This window comes from Carcharodon carcharias, chromosome 1, assembly GCF_017639515.1.
Source record: "Carcharodon carcharias isolate sCarCar2 chromosome 1, sCarCar2.pri, whole genome shotgun sequence".
NCBI lineage: Eukaryota > Metazoa > Chordata > Chondrichthyes > Lamniformes > Lamnidae > Carcharodon > Carcharodon carcharias.
This window is the reverse complement of record NC_054467.1, coordinates 198,551,972-198,577,534: the sequence shown is the minus strand read 5'-3', so window position 1 is coordinate 198,577,534 and position 25,563 is coordinate 198,551,972. Positions and strand designations below refer to the sequence as shown.

At 42.4% G+C, this 25,563-nt stretch overlaps 1 protein-coding gene across 3 annotated transcripts in view; it reads left to right on the top strand.

The window, feature by feature from the left end:
* The first annotated feature begins 19,404 nt into the window (after positions 1–19,404).
* tln1 (talin 1) overlaps positions 19,405–25,563 on the top strand; it is a 263,163-nt gene continuing 257,004 nt past the window's right edge. Inside the window, exons 1-2 of one of the 3 annotated variants that reach the window (XM_041201949.1) lie at positions 19,426–19,550; positions 21,948–22,154. The gene's annotated coding sequence lies outside the window, so the exon portion shown is untranslated. Of the gene's footprint in view, positions 19,551–21,947; positions 22,155–25,563 lie in introns of all 3 variants that reach the window. The other 2 variants (XM_041201957.1, XM_041201976.1) reach the window with 2 other exon arrangements.

The following is a 25,563-nucleotide window of genomic DNA, read 5'->3' as shown; positions in this document are numbered from 1 at the left end:
CCCTACTTTTCCCCACCCCTTTTCTATCTTTCTGTCCTTTTACCATCTCACCAGACTCAGGTCTTCCTCCAGTCCCGCCCTTTCTAATGGTCCTGGATGACACTGTCAGTGAGTGTCAACGCCTCCTCTTCAAATGGACTCAGTACCATGAAGTTTGGCATATCCCTCCAGTCCGGCCTTGCTGTCTGACATTGTAGGCATGCTTCTCCTGAAAAGATGTGTAAGATTGTACTCATGGCAATGTCAGTTTATTTGATTGCAGGCTGCCCACAGATTATTAGCAGTGGGTTTGGCAGTCTCAGTGCTGTGCGCATCCCTCATCTGCACAGTCTGCCAACCTCACATCCTCCAACTGGACCAAAATAATAAGTGCACACTGACATTGGTGCTAACGCCTTGGATCCCTTGGAACTCCAGCCAAATTCACTTTTCTCCTGCCTTCTTGACCACACCCTGTAGCACACTGGCAGAAGATAACACATATTGAGGACTTACTCACCCTGGCTCCTCTGATGATGTCATTGAGCCTCTTCTGACACCGAGACCAGGTTTGCTTCACCAGCTCAACACTGCTGATCTCCTCGACTACCTCCTCCCAAGCAGCACGTGCTTTGGTCGGGTTTCTCCCAGCCGTATGGCATGAGCAGCTCACGTTGGTTCAAGACTGTGTAGAGGAAGGGGCTCAGGGAATCATCATTAAATCGAGGGGCTGGGTTGGCCCTTCTGCCTCTCCCTTCAATCCAATGGCTCTCTGGAGGGAAATATGCAACAACTAGTCAAATCCTTAGGACAAAGATGTGGCAAACTTGTTCAGGTTCAACTAAAATGCTATCTCTGCTCAGTGGCAAAGTTTGGACACATCAATTCTCACAAAAATGCACACACCTTAAAAGTCTGCAAATTTCTGAAGTTCCAATGAGCTTCACAACTCTGGCAAGTCCTGACATTTGCTGGGTCCCCTGACACTGCGCTGTGCCAGGGGGTCCTTTTAATTACTTGCCGTGACCTCAGTCTGGGTCATGGCCAATGACCTTGAAGACTGGACAACCCGCCCTCCAACACTGATAGGGTGGGTTGCTCACCACCTGATGATCTCAAACCTACCTTCAGAAGTCAATTTGTACAATTTGCACTTTATCGGGCACCTTTCAATGGCGGCCTTGAATTTGGCGCCCACTTCAGGTTGCAAGTCCCGCCTCCCCAGCCCACCCTACGCCACTCTCGCTCCAGAGCGTATTATTCAGCCCATAGACTCTCAGGAGTAGTGAGACCGAGAGTTTTGGGGACGAAGACCCACAGCAGGCGCTGCCCTGCCGGGCAGAAGAATATGACTGCTTTTGGATTAATCACTTAACAGAGAGCTGGTGAGGAAGAATCCAACATTTGAGGAAGCAAGGATTGTGAAGAGTTAAAGAACATGGAATCAACAGAGGGTACCTTGCAATGGGGAGTCTATTCAATTATGTTCAAAGGGTTGAGTGAAGAGGACTTTATTTAAAAGGACACTGGAAGATTCACCATGGTGAAGCAAGGAGAGCCTGTTAAAGTAAGAGGAGCTTTGGACTTTAACCACTAGACTACAATTCTGCAGAGAGTGTATAATCATGCTGAAGGGCTTTTGGTTCTGTTAAGAAGTTACTAGGGAATACCTTACCTGTAGTTTATTGTATTTGTTGCCTATTATGTTTAGCTTATGTTGATTTTAGTGTGTTTGTTCCAGTAAAAGTTTTAAAACATGGAATCTTGTCATGTGATCCTTGGATCCCAGTCACTGGAAAATCCATATCTCTTTTTAAAAGTTGTTAGCTCTAAAGAGATCACAACACAGATAATGCCATCGATGAAGCAGCTGAAGATGGTTGGACTTTGAAGTACTGCAGCAGTCCTGAGTCTGTAGTAATCGTCCCCAAACACCCATAACCACCATCCTTTGTGGTTATGGTTCTTCCTTTGACCCTCCTTGAGTTCAGTTTTGCTAGGACTATTTGCATGCTGCCTTGATGTTGAGGGGAGCTACTCATTTTGCTTCATGTTTGAATCAAAGCTATGATACGGTTTGGAGCCAAGTGGTTCTGTCAGAACCTGAACTGATAAAAGTTTTACTGGGTAGGATTCACTTGATGGCACTATTAATAACACTGTCTACTACTTTACTGATAATTTAGATGTTGGAAGGACTTTGATTGGCCAGGTTTAAATTTATCTTTGTTTTGTGGAAACGGCATATTTTCAATGCTGCTGGGTAGATGCCATTGTCAAATCTATACTGGACACAACTTGGCCAGAGGTTTTAACACAGGTAACAGCAAGAAAGCTGGGATGTTTTCAAGGCCCATGTCACTCAATCGATTATTAATGTTACATTGAGTGAAGCAAATTGACTTGGCTTTGCCATCTATCATAGCAGGGATGTCTGAAGCAGGCTGGAAAGGAGCTTCCACCCAGCAGATATTAGCTGAAGATGCTTACCAATATTTCAGTACTCACATACGGGCTCCACCATGGTTGTGGGAAAGAATGTCATAGGAATCTCTCCCAGTTAGTTACCCCCATCACAGTAGCAACAACAACATAATTTGCATTTATATAGTGTCTTTAATGTAATACAACATTCAAGATGTCTCAGAGGAGTGTTTTCCAACAATATTTGATACCATACCATGAAGGGAGATATTAGAACACATGACCTAAAGCTTGATCAAAAGAGGTAGGTTTTAAGGTGCATTTTAAAGCATGGGGGAGTGGTAGAGAGGTGGAAAGGATTAGGGAATTCCAGAGCTTAGAGCCTAGGCAGCTGAAGGCATTGGTAGAGTGATTAAAATTGGGGAAGCAGAAGAGGACAGAATCAGAAGAGCACAGACATCTGGAAGGGTTGTCGGGCTGCAGCAGGTTACAAACCCAGAGATGGATTAGACCATGGAGGGACTTGAAACCAAGGATGAGAATCGACATGTTGTCAGATTGGGAGTCAATCTAAGTCAGCAAGCACAGGAGTGATTGATGAATAGGACTTGGTGCGAGTTAAGGTTTAGGCAGCAGAGGTTTGGATGAGCTCTCATTTAAGTAGTGTGGAAGATGGGAGGCCAGCCAGGAGAGCATTGGAGTAGTCAATTCTAGAGGTAACAAAGGATTGGATGAACATTTTAGTGGCAGCTGAGCTGAGCCAGGGAAAGAGTTGAACAGTGTTACGGAGGTGCATGTAGGCGGTCTCAATGATGGAGAGGATATGTGGTCAGAAGCTCCTGCAGAATCAAATACCAATGTTGGAAAGAGTCTGTTTCAGCCTCAAAAAGATGTCAGAGAGAGTGGAGTCAATGACAGGTCTTTGATTGTCCCAATATTTAGTTGGAGGAAATTTCTCATCTGATGCTGGATGGAGAAGCAGTGTAACAATCAGAAATGATGCAGGTGCTGGTGAGGTAGAAGGATGTGTCATCAGCTTACATGTGGATTCTGATGGGTTTTTGGATGATGTTGCTGAGAGACAGCATGTAGATAGAAAAATGAGGTGGCTAAGAATTGATTCTTGAGATACTCAGAGATAACAGTGTAACAACAGGAAGAGAAGCCACTGCAAAATAAAGCACAGGTATTCACCATTAAGATTTAGTTCAATTGCATCATCAATAACCAATTATCTACAATAAACTCATGGCTGGCAAGGGCCTTGTTCACAAGTGAACCAACATTTTGAGGGCAGCTGGGAGAGGGGAAATGAGAACCAATCTTCTGGCAGAGTCCACAGAGCCAGCATCAGGAGGGATGAATGGGATGAGAAGGAGTTTGGCAAGATTGGCACCTCCATATGCACTTGGCTGGAAGATCAGAAACAGGATGGGGCAGCTAGGTTACTGTTTGTGAGGAGGCAGTGAAGAGTACCCCTTTGAAGAATGCAAAGAGGGTCACAGAGGAAAGTTGTAGGCATATATAAGAGGGAGTCAAGCCCTGGATGATGGCAGAAGAGTAGAAAGGTTGAAGAGTACTGAAGGGCTGGGGAAGGGATTTGAGAGAGCAGGAGACCTGAGAGGGGAGAGATGTAAGGAGGAATGATATAGGAGAGAAAAGAAGAAAAAAGACGGAGAAAAATAGAAATGTTGGCTTGGGACTGGAGTGGCAGCCCAAACAATCACTTGCAAATGGACACAGGGAAGTTCAAGTTACATATATGTGGTTACAGCTGAGTCCTAACCAGAGCTTTATAAAGTTTTCAGCATAACTTGCCTACTTTTGTACTGAATGACTCTATTTGTGAAGCTCAGGATCCCATATGCTTTACAGACTGCTCTCTCAATATGTCCTGCCATCTTTCAAGATCTACGCCCATGAACCCTCAGATACCTCTGTTCCAGAATACTCTTTAAAACTGTGCCAGTAAGTCTATATTCCACTCCCTATCCCTTCTGCCAAAATGTATCAACTCATGCTTCTCTATTAATAATTCCATTTGCCACTTGCCTGCCCATTCTGCTAGCCTATCCATGTCATATTGCAGGCATTTCATATCATCCTCACTGTTTGCCATTCCTCCAAGATTCGTATTATTGGCAAATTTTGAAATTCTACTCTGTACTCCAAGATCTTGTCATTCATATATAGGTCTTTTATATATATCAAAAAAAGCTGTGGTCCTAGCACTGACCCTTGAGGAATACCACTATCTACCATCCTCTAGTCTGAAAAATAACTGTTTACCAAGACTTGCTGCTTTGTGTCCTTAAGCCAAATTTTTTATCCCGATCCTCTTTTTCCATGAGCCTCAATATTGTTCACCAGTCTTTTACACGGTACTTTTAAAAAATTCATTCATGGGGTGCCAGCGTCTCTGACTAGGCCAGCATTTATTACCCATCCCTAATTGCCCTTGAGATGGTGGTGGTGAGCTGTCTTCTTGGGCTGCAGCTTCTCAAAGGCAATTAGGGATGAGCAATCAACGCTGGCCTAGCCAGCAATGCCCATATCCCATGCATGAATGAAAAAAAACTTAGTCCATTTGACAACATCTACAGCATTTCCTTCATCAACCTTCCCTGTTACTTCATCTATAATTCAATTACATTAGTCAAACACGATCTGCCTTTTATAAATCCTTGCTGGTTATCCTTAATTATCTCAAACCTCTTGAAATGCCTGTTGATTTTTTTCCATGATTATTGTTACTAAAACCTTACCCAATATTGATGTTAAACTAACTGACCTGTAGTTGATTTAGATCCTTTCTTGAAAAAGATTGTCAAATTTGCCACTCTCTAATTCTCTGCCAGCTCTCCATAACTGGGAAGATTGGAAGATTATGGCAACCCGTCTTCCTTCAGCAACTTGGGATGCAAGCCAAGGCTTAAGCAGTTGCAAAATTCTTCAGCCAGAAGTGCCAGATGGGTGATCCATTTTGGCCTCCTCCTGAGGCCACCAGCATGACAGATGCCAGTCTTTGGCCATTTCAATTCACTCTAACTGATATCTGAAGGTACTGGATACTGCAAAGGCTGTGTGACCTAGCAATAGACTTATGCTCCAGCACTAGCTGCACTCTCAGCCAAGTTGTTCCAGTACAGTTACAACACCGGTATCTACCTGGCAATGTGGAAAACTGCCCAAGTAGGTCCTGTCCACAAAAAGCAGGACTAAGCCAAACTGGCCAATTACTGCCCCATCAGTCTACTCTTGATCATCAGCAAAGTGAAGGAAGGTGTCGTAGACAGTGCTATCAAGCAACACCTATTCCGAAACATCCTGCTCACTGATGCTAAGTTTGGGTTCCAACAAGGCCACGCAGCTCATGACCCCATTACAGCTGTGATCCAAATATGGACATAAGAGCTGAACTCCAGAGGTGAGGTGAGAGTGACATCAAGGCTGCATTTGACTGAGTGTGGCAACAAGGAGGCCTAAAAAAACTGAAGTCAATGGGAATCAAGAGGAAAACTTTCCACTGATTGGAGTCATACCTAGCATAAAGGACAATGGTTGTGGTTGTTGGAGGTCAATTATCTCAGTCCCAGGACATCACTGCAGGAGTTCCTCAGGGTAGTGTCCTAAGCCCAGCCATCTTCAGCTGCTTCATCACTGACCTTCCCTCCATCATAAAGTCAGAAGTGGGCATGTTCATGAATGATTGGACAATGTTTAGCACCATTCGCGGCTCCTCTGATATTGAATCAACCGTGCCCATATGCAACAACCTGGGCAACATTCAGACACGGGCTTGTAAGTGGCAAGTAACTTTCACGCAACGCAAATGCCAGTCAATTACCATCTCCAATGTGAGAGAATCTAAACATCTCCCTTTGACATTCGATGGCATTACCATCACTGAATTCCCACTATCAATATCCTGGGGGTTACCATTGACAGAAACTGAACTGGACTAGCACATAAATATTGTGGCTACAAGAGCAGGTCAATGCCTGGCAATTCTGCAGCGAGTAACTCACCTTCTGACTCCCCAATGCCTGCCCACCATCTACAAGGCACAAATCAGGAGTTTGATGGAATATTCTCCACTGGACTGGATGAGTGCAGCTCTGAAAACACTCAAGAAGTTTGACACCATCCAGGGCAAAGCAGCCCGCTTGATTGGCATCCCATCAACCACCTCCAACATCTACTCCCAGCTCCACCAAGTCACAGTGGCAGCAGTGTGTACCATCTACACAAGATGCAATGCAGAAACTCACAAAGGCTCCTTCGACAGCACCTTTGAAACCCACAACTTCTATCACCTAGAAGGTCTAGGGCAGGAAAGACATGGGAACACCAAAGTCTGCAAGTTCCCCTTCAAGTCACACACCCTCCGACTTGGAACTATATCGCCTTTCCTTCACTGTCGCTGGAGCAAAATCGTGAAACTCCCTCCCAAACAGCGCTGTGGGTGTGCCCATATCACATGGACTGCAGCAGCTCAAGAAGGTGGCTCAGCACCACCTTCTCAAGGGCAAATATGGATGGACAGTAAAAATGCTGGCCTAGCCAGCGACGTCCATGTCCGTGAAAGAATTTTTAAATATTCAGCTGGACCAGGTATACCAGACTTTACAGTGTCTACTTTTTCCTCAATTTTCACACTATCCATTGCCTCCACTATCTCCGCTTCTTTCAATATTTTTTCAGATTCTTCTTCCTTCATAAACACCAATATAAAGTACTAATTAAGTATCCTGGCCTTGCCCTGCACCTCTAAGCATAGATCACCTTCTTTGTTCCTATTAGGACCCACTCCACCTCTTACTACCTGCTTATTATTCACATGTTTTAGAAGAATTTTGAGTTCCCTTACATTTTGATTGCCATTCTATTCTCATATGCTGTCCTTGCCAGTGTGATTTTCACTTTCAACTCTCCTCTCAACCTTTTGTATTTGACTTGGTTCTCACATGAAGAATTCACTTGACATGCATCATAACCCTCTTTCGTTTCATCATAATTTCTATCTCCCTCATCATCCAAGGAGCCCTCATTTATGGATTCACTATCTTTCACCCTTGTTGAAATGTACCTAGCTTGTACCCGAAGAATCTCTTCCTTAAAGATCACTCGTTATTGCATTACAGTTCTCCTTGTCAGTCTTTGGTTCCATTTTACCCTGCCTAGAGCCATTCTCATTGTATTGAAATGACCTCTCTTCCAATCTACATGAAGCAAACTGAGTACCAACAATTGGCAGTGTTAACTGCCAAATCATGTTGAAGCTTAATTTTGTAGAAGCACTGAGGGAAGCAAGGGAAAGAAAAGATGTTCACCACAAAGATTGGCTCACTGGTACTGCCACTGGTACAATATCAGCTGTGGCTTAGTTGGTAGCATTCTCTCCTCCAAGTCACAATGTTGTGGATTCAAACTCCAATCAAGGACTTGAGCATGAACATCAATGCTGATCCTCCAGTGCAGTACTGAGGGGATGTTATATTTCTGGAGGTGCCATCTTTTGTTAAACAGAGGCCTTGTTTTCCCTCCCTGGTGGCCATAAAAGATTCCATGGTGCTATTTTGAAGGAGACCAGGAAAGTTATCCCTGCCATCCTGGCCAATATTTATTCCTCAATCAACATCACAAAAACTGTTTGTATGTTCATTATCATGTTGCTGTTTGTGGGAGCTTGCTGTGCACAAATTGGCTGCCTCATTTCCTACTTTACAATAGTGACTGTAATTCCACCGTTTTGGAATGGTTTGTGATCATGAAAGATGTTATACAAACGTAAGGGCTTCTTTTTCTTTTCTTTCACTGACTAAGCTACCTGAGTCTCATCTTCACAATGAGGATGAAACTTTGCTGAATGGAAAAGATTAAGGACCATTTTAGCAGGCCAAAACTGGGTAATGTTTAGCTCTTCAAACACAGCTACAAAATTGCATATCATCACTGTGAAGCTCTTGGGAAGAAACAATGAGATTCAGTAAGGAGCAGAACTGCTGCATGTACTGTTTAAATATGGATTCCTTCATTCTCCTTCTAGATTCCCTCTGCTGGTACATGTGTGTATAGTAGCTTTAAGCGGACAAAATGCACAATGCAATTTCCAACACACTACACCTCAGTCCTTTTTAGTAAATGAGAGGCAAAGTGTGTTTCAATGGTTTGTTTCTAAAAGTGTAAGCAGTAAACTTAAGCATAATGTGAACATTCAACTTCACCAGTAACACTATTATATGTTCTAGCTTTTCTATTAAATTAACAATGCACTCAGTGATATACAGTGAGATGAAAGATTTGTTCACCAACTGAAAATAGTTCACTTTGTAACATAATCAGTTAAGTACGCTGGGCTCCTTCTCTCATGATTAGGATATTGTCTGACATCAGATGTGGAAACCAATTATGTATGTCATATTTTCCAGATATGACATAGAATACAACATTTGTTCTGGTGTCTTTGAATGAGACTGATGTAATAAATACCTAGTTTATGGTTCATGTTAATGTTTGAGTATTGTTTAGTTCTTGGAAGACTGTTGTTGTGAAGGTAAGGTAACTGAAATGCTGCGCTTTGGAGATTGCCAGAACACCTAAACACCAAAAGAAAATAGCAGCTCAGAAGATTACCCATGTTTTTTTAATAGAGTCAGAGTAGAAGAGGTGGAGCCATAAAACAGCAGGTGGGCTCACTTAGTTGGAGAACTGGAGATATGATGTTTACACTGCTTACAAAGAAGTGATGTCCAGAGATATGTTTTGTTTTGGAGTTGGAGCTAAATTAGTTTAAGAGCATGCAATGAACTCTGAAAGTCTACAGCATCACAGAGATATGTGCAGCTTAAGAAGGTTCTCTAGTTTCAATTTATCTGTGTGTTTCTTAAGAGAGGGGGTTGGTTACAGTTTGGACCTCATGTTGTCTGCAGCTCAGAGATGCCCTGGGAGCTGTTCCGTGCAGTTAGGGCTCAAGAGAAGTCCTGGGGAGCTGAGAAGGTGGTTGAAGGTCACTGGTTCTGTGCTGGAGAGAGTTAGGACTCAGAAGAAGACCTGGGAGCCATTTATAACTTGGTGCAGCCAGGAGACTGGTGTTGTTAAAAAAAACCCCAAGGATTAGTGTCAGTTTAGTGAAGCTAGCAGTCTGCGAAAGAGTTAGAAGTATGCTGGTAATTGGAGGCAGAGGCACAGATTTGTGAATCATGTGGAACACAGTCTCAGGAGGAGAGATTGAACCATTGGGAGATGAGCAGTCATTAAGGAAGTCTGAGTTGGAGCAACTTTTGAGGGAATTCAGAAGCTGGATCTTCGAAAGTGTAAAGTTGAAATCCCTCATGAAGGTGACAGAGTTTTGAAGAGATTTTGTGATGCACAGTGGTCACTGACATCTGGGAAGATTGTTGAGAAATCTGTGGGATCTGTTGTGGTCGCAGATGCCATTTAGTGTACAGTGTGGTGTGTTTGACCACAATTTGCCAGTTAATTCATATTTACCTCTTGTTAATTCTGAATGTTAGAGTATAAGATAGTTATTGTTGATTATTTTACCTTCCTGACTTTGCATATTGAAGTTTATTTTTGTTTGTTTAAAGCCATGGAACCTTGTGGTTTTATTTTCCTAATAGGTAACTGGGATTTTAAACTTTGTCTACTTTAAACAAAAAGTTACTGGCCCCTAACAGGATCATAACACTGGCTTTTCAAAAGTCTCAAGGACCTTTAGTGGTTTGTCACGATTGTAAGGGGAAATTTTCATATTCCGTGGTTTGTGGAGAACGGGGCTGTCCTGAAGTTTGTTGCACATTTTGTCTCCCATGACATTGACAGATGCTCCTTTATCTACGACAGCATTTACCTCTGAGCAGCCAATCTCACATTATAGCTGGTTGATGTGTCAGAAAGAGAGCACAAAATATATTCAGGGTTATTAGCCTCTACATTGGCTGCACTCTCTTACCTTTTTGTTGTGATATGTGTGCACAGCACCCTTCTGGTGATATTGGTCTTCTGATGACTGACAAATGTAAGCAAAGTGATTGCGTTTTCCACAGACTTTACATTGTTTGCAGCATCAGGGCATTCTGTCAGCGTGCCACAGTGGAAACATTCTTAGGTCAAGTCGCAACTCTGCTTGTGAGACTGCTGTTGTTGCTTTGCAGATGGTTTCCTGGCACATGAGCGATAAATAGTGTTCACAGGAGTTGAACGTGTTGCAGTTACTGTTGGCAGCCTCAGCTTCAGTAGCTCTGACGCCTTTCTGTCTTTCTCGAATGCTTTTTGACATAGTTGATTGGAGAGACAACTTTTGATGATTTGTATTTTGATTTCTTCTTCAACATGTTCAACATCACTAAAGTCATATTTGGTTACTAGTTACATTTGACACATCCAACATCACCAAACTGGAAAGACCAATCCTGGTTCAATAGGAAGAGTAGAAGAGGATGGTGGGAACAGCACCAAGCATTGCTTAGAGCGAGGCAATATCCTAGTAAAACTACAGCGCAGGGCTACCAGCATACTATATATGTTGAAATTCTCTGCCTGTGACCATCATGGGAGCACTATGAATGCAAGGATGTGAGTGGACAAATGAGAAAGCCTAACATTACCTTGTCACTAACAAGTGGTGGGCAATAAATTCAGACTTGCCAGTGGCACTTATGTCCTGAGAATAAGTTAGAAAGAAAACTCAATGTGTAAGGTATTAAGGCATTAAAAAAAAGGTATCACGCTTGGCTTATAGAAATAAATAAATTTCCATCCCCTCAATCTGTTACACATTAAGGAGAACTGAAATTGTTGTGAATGGGGAACAAAGGTAGCTGCAGATTTACTCAGATAATGGGATGTGAATTGGTCAACTAAATAGATACAGGAAGTACATAACATAGCAATAATTTTTAAAGAGGAGCTGACCATCTGTGTATCTAGGTCACCCATCAACTTCCCACAAAACTACATTGGTATATTTCTAAATTGCACAGCCCTGAATCCTATTTGCTAACAGAATCATGTCTTAGTTGTTATCTTAAACTGTATCTTTGCTTCTTGTTTCCATGGAGTCATACCTAGCACAAAGGAAGATGGTTGTGATTGTTGGAGGTCAATCATCTCAGATCCAGGACATCACTGAAGGAGTTCCTCAGGTTAGTGTCCTGGGCCCAACCACCTTCAGTCGCTTTATCAATGACCTTCCTTCCATCATAAGGACAGAAATGGGGATGTTCACTGATGATTGCACAATGTTCAGTATGTCCATTTGTGACTCCTCAAATATTGAAGCAGTCCATGTCCAAATGCAGCAAAACCTGGATAATATCTCGGCTTGGGCTGACAAGTGGCGGGTAACATTGGCACCAGGCAAATGCCAGGCAATGACCATCTCCAACAAGAGAGAATCCAGCCATCACCCTTTGATGTTCAATTGCATTACCATCACTGAATCCCCCATTATCAACATCCTGGGGATTATCATTGACCAGAAACTGAACTGGACTAGCCATATAAATACTGTGGCTACAAGAGCAGTTCAGAGGCTAGGAACCGTGCAACAAGTACTCATCTCCTGACTCCCCAATGCCTGTCCACCATCTACAAGGCATAAGTCAGGAGTGTGATGGAATACACCCCACTTGCCTGGATGAGTGCATCTCCCACAACATTCAAGAAGCTTGACACCTTTTAGGATAAAGCAGCCAGCTTGACTGGTGCCACATCCACAAACATTCACTCCCTCCATCACCGACGCACAGTAGCAGCAGAATGTACCATCTACAAGATGTACTTCAGGAATTCACCAAAGCTCCTTTGACAGCACCTTCCAAACCCACGACCACTGCCATCTAGAAGGACAAGGGCAGTAGATAGATGGGAACACCACTGCCTGGAAGTTCCCCTCCAAGTCACACACCGCCCTGACTTGGAAATAGATCATCATTCCTTCACTGTCGTTGGGTCAAAATCCTGGAACTCCCTCCCTAACAGCACTGTGGATGCATCTACATCACATGGACTGCAGCAGTTCAAGAAGTCAGCTCATCATCACCTTCTCAAGGGCAAGTAGGGATGGGCAATAAATGCTGGCCCAGCCAGTGAAGCCCACATTCCGTGAATGAATAAAAATATATATATCCTTGCTGGGTAGTCCATGTTACATTTTTCGGTCTTTTAAACTTTTCCACTAGATCTTTTGGCTTTTGTAATTGCAATCTCTATACCTTCAAGAATATTTCTACATAAACCTTTGATAACATGGCTGGGATATCAAAATAAACAATTTTTCATCAATTATTTTAGCTACTGGAACTACCTTATGGCTCCACACAATCTTTCTCCCAAGCGTTATTAGACCACCACAATAGCAGTTGTTGTTTTAAGTTCAAACAATTAAGCAAATTTATTTAATAAAACATGAACAAATATACAGCAATAATATATAAATATAGCCAGTATTCTTCTGTCCAGCTTCTCAAAAGGAAGACAATAAAAAAGACAATCTAAATAGTATGCTGTTCTTTCACAACCACTTTTTTTCCCTCTTGTTTTCTTACAACAGAGGGAGCTGTGCTTTTATATCTTACAAGTTCCAAACAGATTTAATCATTTTCAAAATGTTAAATCTCCTTATATATCCACCAAAACAGATACTAGGACTTCCTGAATCTAAATAACTGTTGGTTTGAAAAATAACTGACATACATACATAAACTAAGGAAATCAGAGACACATGGGTATTAGAGTATATTCAGTGTTGCGTAGCCTATTGGTTGGTCATTCATTTATTAAGAGTAATTGTACAAATGTAATCAAATTCTTTGGATCAGCTGCTTCGAATATCTCCATTCTCATTCTGTTTTCTTCTTTAAAACTTGGTCCATTATTAGATTAGACATAACAACAATAATATAAAAGCAAAATACTGCGGATGCTGGAAATCTGAAATAAAAACAGAAAATGCTGGAAAACCTCAGCTGATTTGAGAACATCTGTGGAGAGAGAAACAGAGTTAATGTTTCAAGTCTGTTTAACCCTTCTTCGGAGCTAAAGGGAAGCAGAAATGTGAGGAAATTTATATTGTTTAAGGGGGATGGAGCAGGTGAAACTGGTTACAAGGCTAGCGATAATTGGGGGCAAAGGAGAGATTGACAAAGATATCATGGACAAAAAGACAAAGGGAGTGTTAATGGTAGTGGTAAGGGCTAAAGGAGGTGCTGATAGTGGCATAAAGGTAAGAAAGTAGCATGTGTAAATAGCAGAACAAGGATAAGCACTCTGTGATTGAACAACATGGAACAAGTAACAGATGGCCCTTTTGGGGGTGGGGTGGGGAGAAAGGGACAGTGGTTAGGGAAAAAAGGATAGAAAAAGGGATTTAAAAAAGGGAGGATAAAAGGGGATAAAACAATGAATAAACGAATAAATAAAAATAAAAATAAGTGGATAAAGAATAAAAATAAATTTTAAAAAAGGGATTGAAAAAGGAGCGAAGATAGAGGAGAGAGTTCATAGTCTGAAGTTGTTGAACTCAATGTTAAGTCCGGAAGGTTGTTAAGTACCTAATCAGAAGATGAGGTGCTGTTCCTCCAGTTTGCGTTGAGCTTCACTGGAACATTGCAGCAGGCCAAGGATGGACATGTGGGCATGAGAGCAGGATGGTGTTTTGAAATGACAAGTGACAGGAAGGTCTGGGTCATGCTTGCAGACTGACCAACGGTGCTCCACAAAGTGGTCACCCAGTCTACGTTTGGTCTCCCCTATGTAGAGAAGATGGCATTGGGAGCAACAAATGCAGTAGACCAAATTGAAGGTGCAAGTGAAGTGCTGCTTCACCTGAAAGGAGTGTTTGGTTCCTTGGACGGTGAGGAAGGAGGAGGTAAAGGGGCAGGTATTGCACCTTCTGCGATTGCATAGGAAGCTTCCGTGGGAAGGGGATGAGGCGTTGGGGGTGATGGACGAGTGGACCAGGGTGTTCCGGAGGGAACTGCCCCTATGGGAATGCTGTCAGGGAGCGGTGAGGGAAAGATCTGTTTGGTGGTGGCATCATGCTGGAGTTGGCAGAGATTCCTCCAGAGTAAATTATTTGTACCATTAAATACTGGATTTGCTGTTGTTAGGCGTTTTTCTGCCATTTCAAGTGCATGCTGGTGCAGTCTCTCCTTCTCATGGGCTTCACGTCTCAACATTCTGTCTTTTTGGGTTATTCTTCTAAGGTTACTATTTACGCCTGTAGTTCACCAACCTTATTGACCACACCTCATGTGTTTACATACATGCACTGTAACCTTAATATGTTTTATTCTTTCACTGGATCTGGGTGGTCACTAGCAAGGCCAGCATTTGTTGTCAATCCCTAATTGCCCTTGAGAGAGACGCCTTCTTGAACCACTGCAATCCATATTGTGTAGGTACACCCACAGTGCTGTTAGGGTGGGAGTTCCAGCAACAGTCGTTGGATATAGTTCCGACTCAGGATGGTGAGTGACTTGGAGGGGAACTTGTAGGTGGCGGCATTCCTACCTGCTGCCCTTTCCCTTCTAGATGGTAGAGGTCGCAAGTTTGGAAGGTGCTGCTCGAGGACCATTTATGAGTTGCTGCAGTGCATCTTGAAAATGGTCCACAATGCTGCCTCTGTGCACTGGTGGTGGAGGGAGTGAATTTTTTTAAAAATTCATTCACGGGATGTGGGCTTTGCTGGCTGGGGCCGGAATTTATGGCTCATCCCTATGTGCCCTTGAGAAGGTGGTGGTGAGCTGCCTTCTTGAACCACTGCAGTCCCTGTGGTGTAGGTACACACAGAGTGCTGTGAGGAAGGGAGTTCCAGGATTTTGACCCAGTGACAGTGAAGGAATGGTGATATATCTCCAAGACAGGATGGTGAGTGACTTGGAGGGGAACTTCCAGGTGGTGGTGTTCCCATCCATCTGCTGCCCTTGTCCATCTAGATGATGGTGGTCGTGGGCTTAGAAGGTGCTGTTGAATGAGCCTTGATGAATTCCTGCAGTGCATTTTGTAGATGGTACACACTGCTGCTACTGTACGTCGGTGGTGGAGGGAGTGAATGTTTGTGGATGTGGTGCCAATTAAGCCAGCTGCTTTGTCCTGGACTGTGTCAAGTTTCTTGAGTGTTATGAGAACTGCACAAATCCAGGCAAGTGGAGAGTATTCCATTACACTCCTGAATTGTGCCTTGTAGATGGTGGACAGGCTTTGGGGAGTCAGGAGGTTAATTACTCATCACATGATTCCTAGCTTCTGACTTGCTCTTGTAGCCACAGTGTTTATATGGCTAGTCCAGTTCAGTTTCTGGTCAAAGGTAATCCCTAGGATGTTGATAGTGGGGGATTCAGTGATGGTAATGCCATTGAACATCAAGGGGCGATGGTTGGATTCTCTCTTGTTAGAGATGGTCATTGCCTGACACTTGAGAGGTGCGAATGTTACTTGCCACTTATCAGCCCAAGCCTGGATATTGTTCAGTTCTTGCTGCATTTGGCCATGGACTGCTTCAATATCTGAGGAGTTGTGAATAGTGCTGAACATTGTGCAATCTTCAGCGAACATCCCCACTTCTGAACTTATGATGGAAGGAAGGTCATTGATGAAGCAGCTGAAGATTGTTCGTCTGAGGTATACGTTGGTGGACAGGATGCTGATTAAGTGCGCTGCTTTTTCCTGGATAGTGTTGAGCTTCTTGAGTGTTATTAGGGTTGCACCCATCCAGACAAGTGGAAAGTAGTCCATCACACTCCTGACTTGTGTCCTCTAGATGATGGGAAGACTTTCGGGAGTCAGGAGATGTGTTACTTGCTGCAGAATTTCAAGCCTCTGACTTGTTCTGGTTGCTACAGTAATTATATGGCCGATCCAGTTCCATTTCTGGTCAATAGTAACCCCCAGAATGTTAATAATTTAGACCTTAATGCATTACCTATTAAGTTAGGTCCCACCTAATACCTTACTATTTCTAGTGCTACCTGCTTCTCTCATTCCTGTGTGCACGTTGTTTATCCTTCCTCACGCTACATCCTGGTTTCCATCCCCCTGCCAAATTGGTTTAAACCTTCCCCAGTGCCATTAGCAAATCTCCCTGCAAGGACCTTGGTCTGAGCTCCATTTAGGTGCAAGCAGTTCCAAGCTCCTACTCCTCTGACTTCTCCATGTGCCCTCGCCTGGTGTTCCTCTGTTGACTTGGACCAGTGGGAATGAAGGATAAAGGATTACAATTGTATAGCATGTCCATTCTTCAGATTACGTAGTCAGAATTATATTTAATCTACAACACAGTAAAGGGCATTCAACCCAATCATTGTATGCTGGTGTTTACAGACCACACAAACCCCCTCCTACTTTAATTTCCTGTTTCGATCTTGCAACTACAAGTGGAAACAGTTTCTTCACTTTCACCCTAGTGAACCCTTTCATGATTTCCAATATGGAAAGTGATATCCTAAAATCCTCTCAGACAGAAAACAAAAAACAGTCTAATTTCAGAACATCAAGCTTCATAACAACAAATCACAGAATAATTTTACCCTGCATATATATATATATTTGCAGCAAGTTAGCCTTTTAATGATCATACCTACACACGATGCTTCTCTGTCATGTTCTTCAATTCTCCTAGTGCTGTGCCATGGTGATGCTTGTGGGCCAGTGATGCCAGTGGCACTTGACAGTGCTGTGACATTGTGAACCTCTTGGAGCAAAGGTGAATCTCACTTTCGGCTCCTCGATTCTGGGAGGACTCTTTAGCAGGCTACACCACCACTCTAGTGAAATCTGGTTCTTGCCATTACAAGAGCAATAATCTGAGGGGTTGGGGGCATGGTGGTGATGGTGGGGTGGGGACAGTGGCTGGAAGAATCACCAGTCTGTTATTTATTTCTTTATTCACGAGGTGCAGCATTGCTGGCAAGGCCAACATTTATTACACATCCCTAATTGCTCTAGGGAGGGTGATGATGAGCCATCTTCTTGAATAGCTGCAGTCATTCTTACTGGTTTTGAAACAAATGAATGGCTCATGAGGCCAGAAGGCAATTGCTGTGGGTCTGGACTCACATAACCTGACAGGTTAGGGCATCAGGTTTCCTTCACTAAAGGATATTAATGCATGAGTTGGGTTTTTACAACAATCTGGTAATTTCATGGTCACCATTACTGAGGTTAGCTTTTATTCCAGATTTAATTAAAAATGTTCAACAGCCATGGTGGGATTTAAATTCATATCTCTGGATTATTAGAGTCCAGTAATATAATTTCTATGCTACTATACCGAAACATGACATGATGTGAAAACACCCAAAATCTTGTTATTATTAAAGGTTGCTATTATCTTACAAGAAAGAGCAGCCCTTTTTTCACTGGTATTCAAAGTTCTCAGTATCAAACAATCGGTTTGGTTGGATGGTAGGATTGAATGGTGTTAGACGGAATAAATATGATATTACTATGCCTCTTTTATATGTTAAGTCCTTTTGGAAATTCTTTTGGGAAAGCAAAATTTAGGGTATTAATTGGTTTTACATAGAAAGTTTCACAAATACAGTGATGCAGTTCATTGAAAATAAAACCAGCCTAGATTATATTTGCCTTTCAGAATTATGATTTCTTAGAGCCTGAGTCACTTTTGGTTTGTTTCTTCATGAACACAGGAACCTTACATAGAATCATAGAATGGCCATTTGACCCATCATGGTTATGCTGGCTTTCTGGAAGAACACCTCATCTAGTTGCACTCACCTACCTTTTCCCCGTAGCCCCACATTTTTTAAATGAATTTTTTAAAAATTCAGATGATTATCCAACTCCTTTTTGAAAGCCTCGGTTGAAACTGCCTCCCCCACACTTTCAGGCTGTGCATTCCATAACTTTTGCAATACAGTGATAAACTGACACAAGCAGCATTTAAAAATTCCACACTGCATAAATTAGTTTTTCCTCATGTCCCTGTTGCTTCTTTTACCATTCACCTTAAATCAGTGTCTTCCAATCCTTCTGCCAATGGGAACAGTTTCTCCCAATCAACTCTGTCCAGGCCCCTCATGATTTTGAATATCTCTATCAAATTTCCTTTTAATTTTCTATTCTCCGAAGAGAACAGCCCCAGCTTCTCCAATCTATCTATTTAACTGAAGTTCCTCATCCCTGGAACCATTGACTGAGGCAGCAGCCACGTTACAATATTTCAATTCAGACTCACCTCTGGAGAGCAGGTCAGCTACCCATCCTCCAAACTACCTCTGTTAAAACTGGAAATGGGCGGGTTGGGTCCGGTTTCTGTACTGGGGGATTACAGTAACTCAGTGGCAACTGGTGGGATAGCTGATTGCACACACTAGACGATCGGAAATGAGTTGAGAAACTGTCTTTCCTCTTGTAAAATGAAGCAAGAGAGTTGTGACAGATGGAGCAAATGATGAGAGTTGAGAAATATCAGAATAACTATGTGGCATCATTATCCCAATAAGGTACATGATATTCTTCATTACAATATATAATGTAAATTATATTTGACAGCGTGTAAAATGTTTACTAAATCCTTAAAGTTCACAAGGGGAAAAGTGCAATGGTCTTAGTTTTGGCATCACCCTTTTAGCAGCAATTTGAATTAAAAGGATCTGTCACAGGATTCTGCAAACGTTTATTTTGCAGGCCAACATATTTCAGCAATGCTGCTTGTGTCAGTTTATCACTGTATTGCAAAAGTTATCATTGCGATGCAAATCGAGCTAGGATTTGCAGTTCAGGTTACAATCTTGCAAGGTGAGCACCTCAACTTGACATGGGAACAGTACTCAAAAACAATGCACTGAATAATTTACTAGGTAACAAACTGCGCTCCCTCTCAGTCAGTGTAGTGGCGGCGCTTGGCGGGGCGGGGGGGTGTTGGTTGGGGGGAGGGTTGGAGTGGGGGAATCTCATTCACAAATCAGGAGGATTGAAGGTCTGCTCCGACGTCAAAATTGGTCCTGGCTCCGCCCGCGGAGTGACGTCAGGCGGGTGGGTGGAGCCTGCGCGGTCTCAGCGCTCGGTTTCCTTTCTCCTTTCAGCCTTTGGGCAGCAACATGAGCCGCGACTGAGAGTGAGGAAAAACTGGCGGAGAAACTTGGAGCAGCCCTGGGACAGACAGAGAGGGAGAGGGGGTGAGTCAGCCGCGCACTTTGTCTAAAATGCAGCAGCTGGAGCATTCCAGTGGAAATAGCGAGCGGTGAAGGAGTGGGGACGAGGAGGGAGTTTTGAGCGGAGAGAGGAGCGCAAAGTGCCTGCGGTTCATAAGAGGTTCATAAGGTGCGCTGGGTGTGGGATGTGCCGACTTTTAGCGGCTGCACTCGGTAGGCTTTTGCAGCGCTCCCCATGCCGGGGTTGAGGGAGGTCGGGGCGGCCGGAGCTCGCCCCCGCACCGTCTCCCCTCCTCCAGCCTTTACTTTGCTGTCATCAACTCTTCGGCTCTAGTTAAACTTCACAAGCCGTCACACCCGGAAACCCCTCGAGTGGGTCCACTGAAGCGATTGGTTCCTGTGAAAGGAAAAGACTGAAAAAAAGACACCCCGTTCAAAAGTTTTTCCCATTTTCGGATACAATTTATTTGATTTTTTAAAAATTGTATAAAGTGTAGCAATTGTATGTTATTTGATTGTTGTTGGGGCCTGTGAGTGGTTAGTGCCAGTAATCAGATTTGATGACATGTATCTCTTCCTGTTCTTTGTAGCCTGCGGGGTGAGTTTTTTTGAAAAAAATAATTTTGCAAAATGGATTGAATTGAAGGGCGTGCTGGGGATTTTGTAACTGCAAGGAGACGTTGTGTAGCCCCAGAGAGCCTCTACTGCTTTCTCTCTTCCAAAGAATTAAACTATATTATTTTGTTTAAAAAAAGGTAACAATCTGAGGCTGCTGTTCTCCAGACCAGCATCTATTTCATGTTTTTCGGACGTGTATTTCTAGGGCTCAAGACTTTTTGACATTGGCATTAACCACGACTTGGGATCCCCTTTCTGTTTTTATAATGCGTCTCTGCAAATGTCAACTATCACATGTTTTAAATAAATAGTTGCCAACCTAGTTTAATGTTATTGTTGATGGAGGAAAAACAGAATCACTTTTATATTCTATATAATGAGTAACTGTTTTGGCAAAAACTTCCCTTTTGCTGCATTTTCCTTATATAGGTTTCTGTGACTTTTATTTAAATGTTTTTGTATGGGCAATATACCAAGATGACTAAAAAGAGAAGGATTTTTCTGGTGTGAAAAGGAGCATAGTGAACACACTTACTCTTCCTGAAATGAATGTTTAATTTTGTATCTACGTAACAGCCCCTGGCTAAAAAGTTGGGCAGCTGAAAACATTCCCAACTCATGGCAAAATTCCCCTTCAGCCAATTTTATGTTAGTGACCCGTGGCGGCATTTCCTCTGGTTTTTGTGTCCTGCTTGAAATTTCTCTTGTAAAATGAATGTTGGGAAGCTTGATGTGGAAGGTCAATGATAGTAGAAGTGTGACTATGTAAGCTTCTATATTGATAAAATGTACTTCTCTACTCTAAGGTGAACTATGGGCATTAGTCAGGGTATTGTCATGAGAGGTATTAACAGTCTGTTTATTTTTACATATATAGTATGGCAAGATTTGCTTTGCATACAGTTTGAATAATTAATCTATAGAAGTTAATCTATGCTGCAATTATGGGAATGGATTACTTTGTAAGTGACATACTTGAGTGAGAAGTTGGGTGGCACAGTGGATAGAAAACTCATTTGACATCTTAGAATTGGATTTGAATCTGGCATAGGCTGTTGGAATGAAATTTTAATTTTGCGCATTTTTTACAGCCTTTGTTGAAGGAATGTAACATGTCCACAATAGTCTGTTACATATTTAGTAGTGAATGCAAATTTGTTAATTTACATTGTCTTCTTTCCTGAGTTGTATTGTGATTCTGAATATTTATGTTTGTGGCGATACGTTTTCCATCCTTTCCCACCCAACTCACAAGTGTTATTATGGATTGCAGCTGCAGGTGACTTGAAATGAAGTTAGACATCTCAAGTTTGATCCCGTTAAGTACTGACAGCTTGGCATAACTTGGAAAATTGTATTAGAGTTGCCGATGAGCAAGTCAGCTTATCCAAATGTCAGCAAGTTATGGTCAACATTGTTTTAAATGCATATTGTCAATGGCACATCATTGGGTGGGGGAATCAAAAAGAATGGGTGTCTAAGTTAGTAGGACAAAGTAAGTGGCTTTTTATTTTATTTTGCTTTTATTTGAAGCATTCAATATCTTCAAAGGCATATATGAAGTGGACTCAAAAGCTTCTGGAAATCAGGACACTGATTTGCACTTAAATGAGAAAGTTGACTACACACTAAAGATATATGTATCATTACGTACCTAGCAGGTAGTTGAAGAGAAGGCTGTTACAAATTTTAAATGGGTGACAAATGCATTTTAGGCAAACAGGGCTTGGTGTCATGTAAGTGGGATAATGTTTGGGCTGGTGCAGTGGATGAATTGTAACTTTTGCTCCTATTATTTCCAAGGAAAATATGGCAAAGGATTGCTTGTGCATTAATAATGCATTGTGGATAACCGTGGTCTCGGAGCTTGCTTGATTGCCTGAATTGCCAGAAATTTTCCAGACGTCGCTCTACAATTGATCAAGAATATTTGTTTCTTCAAAGAGTTGGTACAGCAATACCTTTGCACTCACTACAGCGGTACCCATTCTTGTTTTCGTTGGCTCCAAGGTGTGTAATGTGGAGCTTGGGGTGGTGGGGCTACATGTAAAGTTCAAATCTCTACACCCATTAATTTGGTTACATCGTCGGTTGCTGATACTGACACATCTTGGTGCTCTAATTTGAGGAACTATCCACTAACGACAGAGCCAAGCTGAGCATTCCTTTCCAAACCCTCAGGCCATCAAAATTGAAATGGACCAAGCTAAGAAATAACACAAATTCACAAGGGTTACCTAAGCTTCTATAATGATAAAAAAAACTGCATTCAGTACTCAGAGGCCAGATCTGATCTACAGGCTGATGTTTGGTTATTGTTGTGGTCTTTATTCACAACTTTTTGAATTACTTTGTTGAAGAAAGATCTTCAAGGCAGTGATGATGTGGTATTTGGAAAAATAAAATTAAGACTTTAGAAATGCAATGGCCTATCGAGGGCAGACGGAATGGAATTCTGTTTGACAAATTTAATAGAATTAACTGATGTGATAAAGGTAATGCAGTAGATGTTTGCACAATGTTAAGCAGCATTCACGACTCCTCAGATACTGAAGCAGTCCATGTCCAAATACAGCAAGACCTGGACAATATCCAGGCTTGGACTGACAAGTGGCAAGTAACATTCGTATCATACAAGTGTCAGGCAATGATCATCTCCAACAAGAGAGAATCCAACCTTAATGCCTTGACGTTCAGTGGCATTACCATCACTGAATCTCCCACTATCAACATCCTAGGGGTTACCATTGACCAGAAACTGAACAGGGCTAGCCATATAAATACTGTGACTACAAGATCAGGTCAGAGGCTATGAATAGTGCGACAAGTAACCCACCCCCTGACTCCCCAAAGTTTGTCCACCGTTTCAAGGCACAAGTCAGGAGTGTGATGGAATACTTCCCACTCGCCTGGATGAGTGCAGTTCCCACAACACTGAAGAAGCTTGACAACTTCCAGGACAAAGCAGCCCACTTAATTGGCACCACATCCACAAACATTCACTCCCTCCACCACTGACACACAGTGGCAGCAGTGTGTACCATTTACAAGATGCAGTGCAGGTATTCACCAAGGCTCCTTTGACAGTACCTTCCAAACCCATGACCACTACCATCTAGAAGGACAAGGGCAGCACATAGGTGGGAACACCACCACCTACAAGTCCCCCTCCAAGTCACTCACCTTCCTGACTTGGAAATACATCACCCTTCCTTCACTGTCACTGGGCCAAAATCCTGGAACACTCTTCCTAACAGCACTGTGGGTGTACCTACACCACATGGACTGCAGCAGTTCAAGAAGGCAGCTCACCACCACACCTTGAGGACAATTGGGGATGGGCAATAAATGTTGGCATAGAAACGCGCTGTCTACATCCAGTGAAAGAATTAAAATAAAAGAGAACATATATAGAAATATAAAACTTACATTAGAGAAATGGGCCATTTGGTTCAATCAACCTTCTGTTCTAATGTTTATCCTCCTTGTGAGCAAATAGTTTTAATCGCATTTACCCACCCTGCTCACATCTGTTCAACCTTGTTTCTGTCATTAAAGTATTCAATCTAATCTTGAATGTTGACATTGTTTCTGCCTTAACCACTAAGCCTGAAAGGCAATTTAGCAGCCTTAACCCTGTATTAAGAAGTTTCTTCAGCCTTCTATTCTAAATCTTGTACCTGTGGCCTCTTGTTCTTGATCTCTCAATTACTAGAACAATCTGTTTCTATCTGCCCTGTCCCATCCATACATAATTTGAAAAACATCATTATTGTGTTCAAATATAAAAACATTGAAATTTTGAAATGTTTTCACAATTGCATTTCCTTGTGAATCTGTGGTGTTGCCCCCTCTAAAGATGCTATCTCTATAATGCCAACTAATCTGAGGACTTCAGGGTTTATACAGCACTGTCATTGCTCTGCCTTTTATAGCTTGAGAGAAAACTTTGAACTTTATTTTGATTTTCTTAAATGCTACATCAATCTGAGGTGTTGCTTTGAATCTTCTATGAGCTGATATCCCACTTGCCACCCCGTGGGCCCCAGGTTAGTCTGCTTTTTCATAGCATTGAACCTACTACCAGTCAGAGTACAAATACTGTAGTGTTTTTATACCAAAATGCATCACCATACACGAGCTGTTATTCAAATCCATACTCTACTTTTTAGCCCATTCTTCTTCTTATCAGAATATCCAAAAGCAAACCCTGAGAGACTCCACTACCTGCTTCTAACTGCTGTGACAACACACCCTTAACTTGAATTTTTTGAGCCAATCTTGAATTTATTTTCCATTCTCCCCAATTCCAAATTAGCCAATGATTCAAAAATAGATTTGGCGACAAAGACTTCAGGAAGATGTGGATAGGTTGTTGGAATGGACAGACAGGTGGCAGGCGCAATTTAAGTGTAAGGTAATATACTTTGAAAGGAAAAATAAGAGTTAGGATTATATGCACAGTATAAAATTAGAAAGATGTTGATGAACAGAGGGACCTAGCAGTTCCCTGAGTGCAAGTAATGCCATAAAGATCCCAACATCTTGGGTTTTATATATGTTGGCATAGAGTATAAGGATTAATTTGTACAAGGCATTGGTTAGACCACAATTAAACTAAATTACTAAGTATATTTTTGGGTATTTCATTATAGAAAGGGCACTTAAGGGTGGCGCCTTCTATCTCATTGGTTTGCATTGTCGTGCAACTCTGCTAAGCAATTTAAGTGCGAGGAAATGCACTTTGAAAGGAAAAGCACTGCCTGATGTGGCACAGGGGCTCACTCTGGCATGGCAATCTCTGTTGCATTTGCTGCAGAGGAAGACAGTGGGCTGCGAAGGTGCATGGTTCACTGGCTTCTGTTTTCTCTGGGCCCTCATTCAGCCAGCTGAGCTTTATATTTCTGCTCACCTCTTCCAATGCCCTTGCAAACAGTCAGCCTCCGGAGATCATGGCTGTCTGTGACTCTCTCCCAGTTGTCGGTGTCAATGTCCGCCATCTTCATATCTTGCTTGCAGGTGTCTTTGTAGTGGAGGTATGGACGTGCAGGAAGTCATGACCCATGGCTAGTTTACTGTACAGAAAATCTTTGGATGGATGATGGCTGTATACCCACTGAATGTGGCTGAGCCAGCATGGACATGATTGGCTTAGCAATGAGTGTATGCTGATGGAATTAGCATACTAGACTTCTGAATTGGTGACTTTGTCCTGCCAAGAGATGCTGAGGATAGATGCTGATAGATGACGTTATGGCAACATCCTGGACCATGACATCTGTTTTCCTGATGCTGCTGGTCAAACCAAACTCTTGACAGGTGTGAGAGAGCCAGGCCATTTGCTGCTCCTGATGTTCCTTGGTATGGAATGTTAGTGCCTCAGTGTAGAGCAACTCTCTGAGGACTTTGTATACCTTTT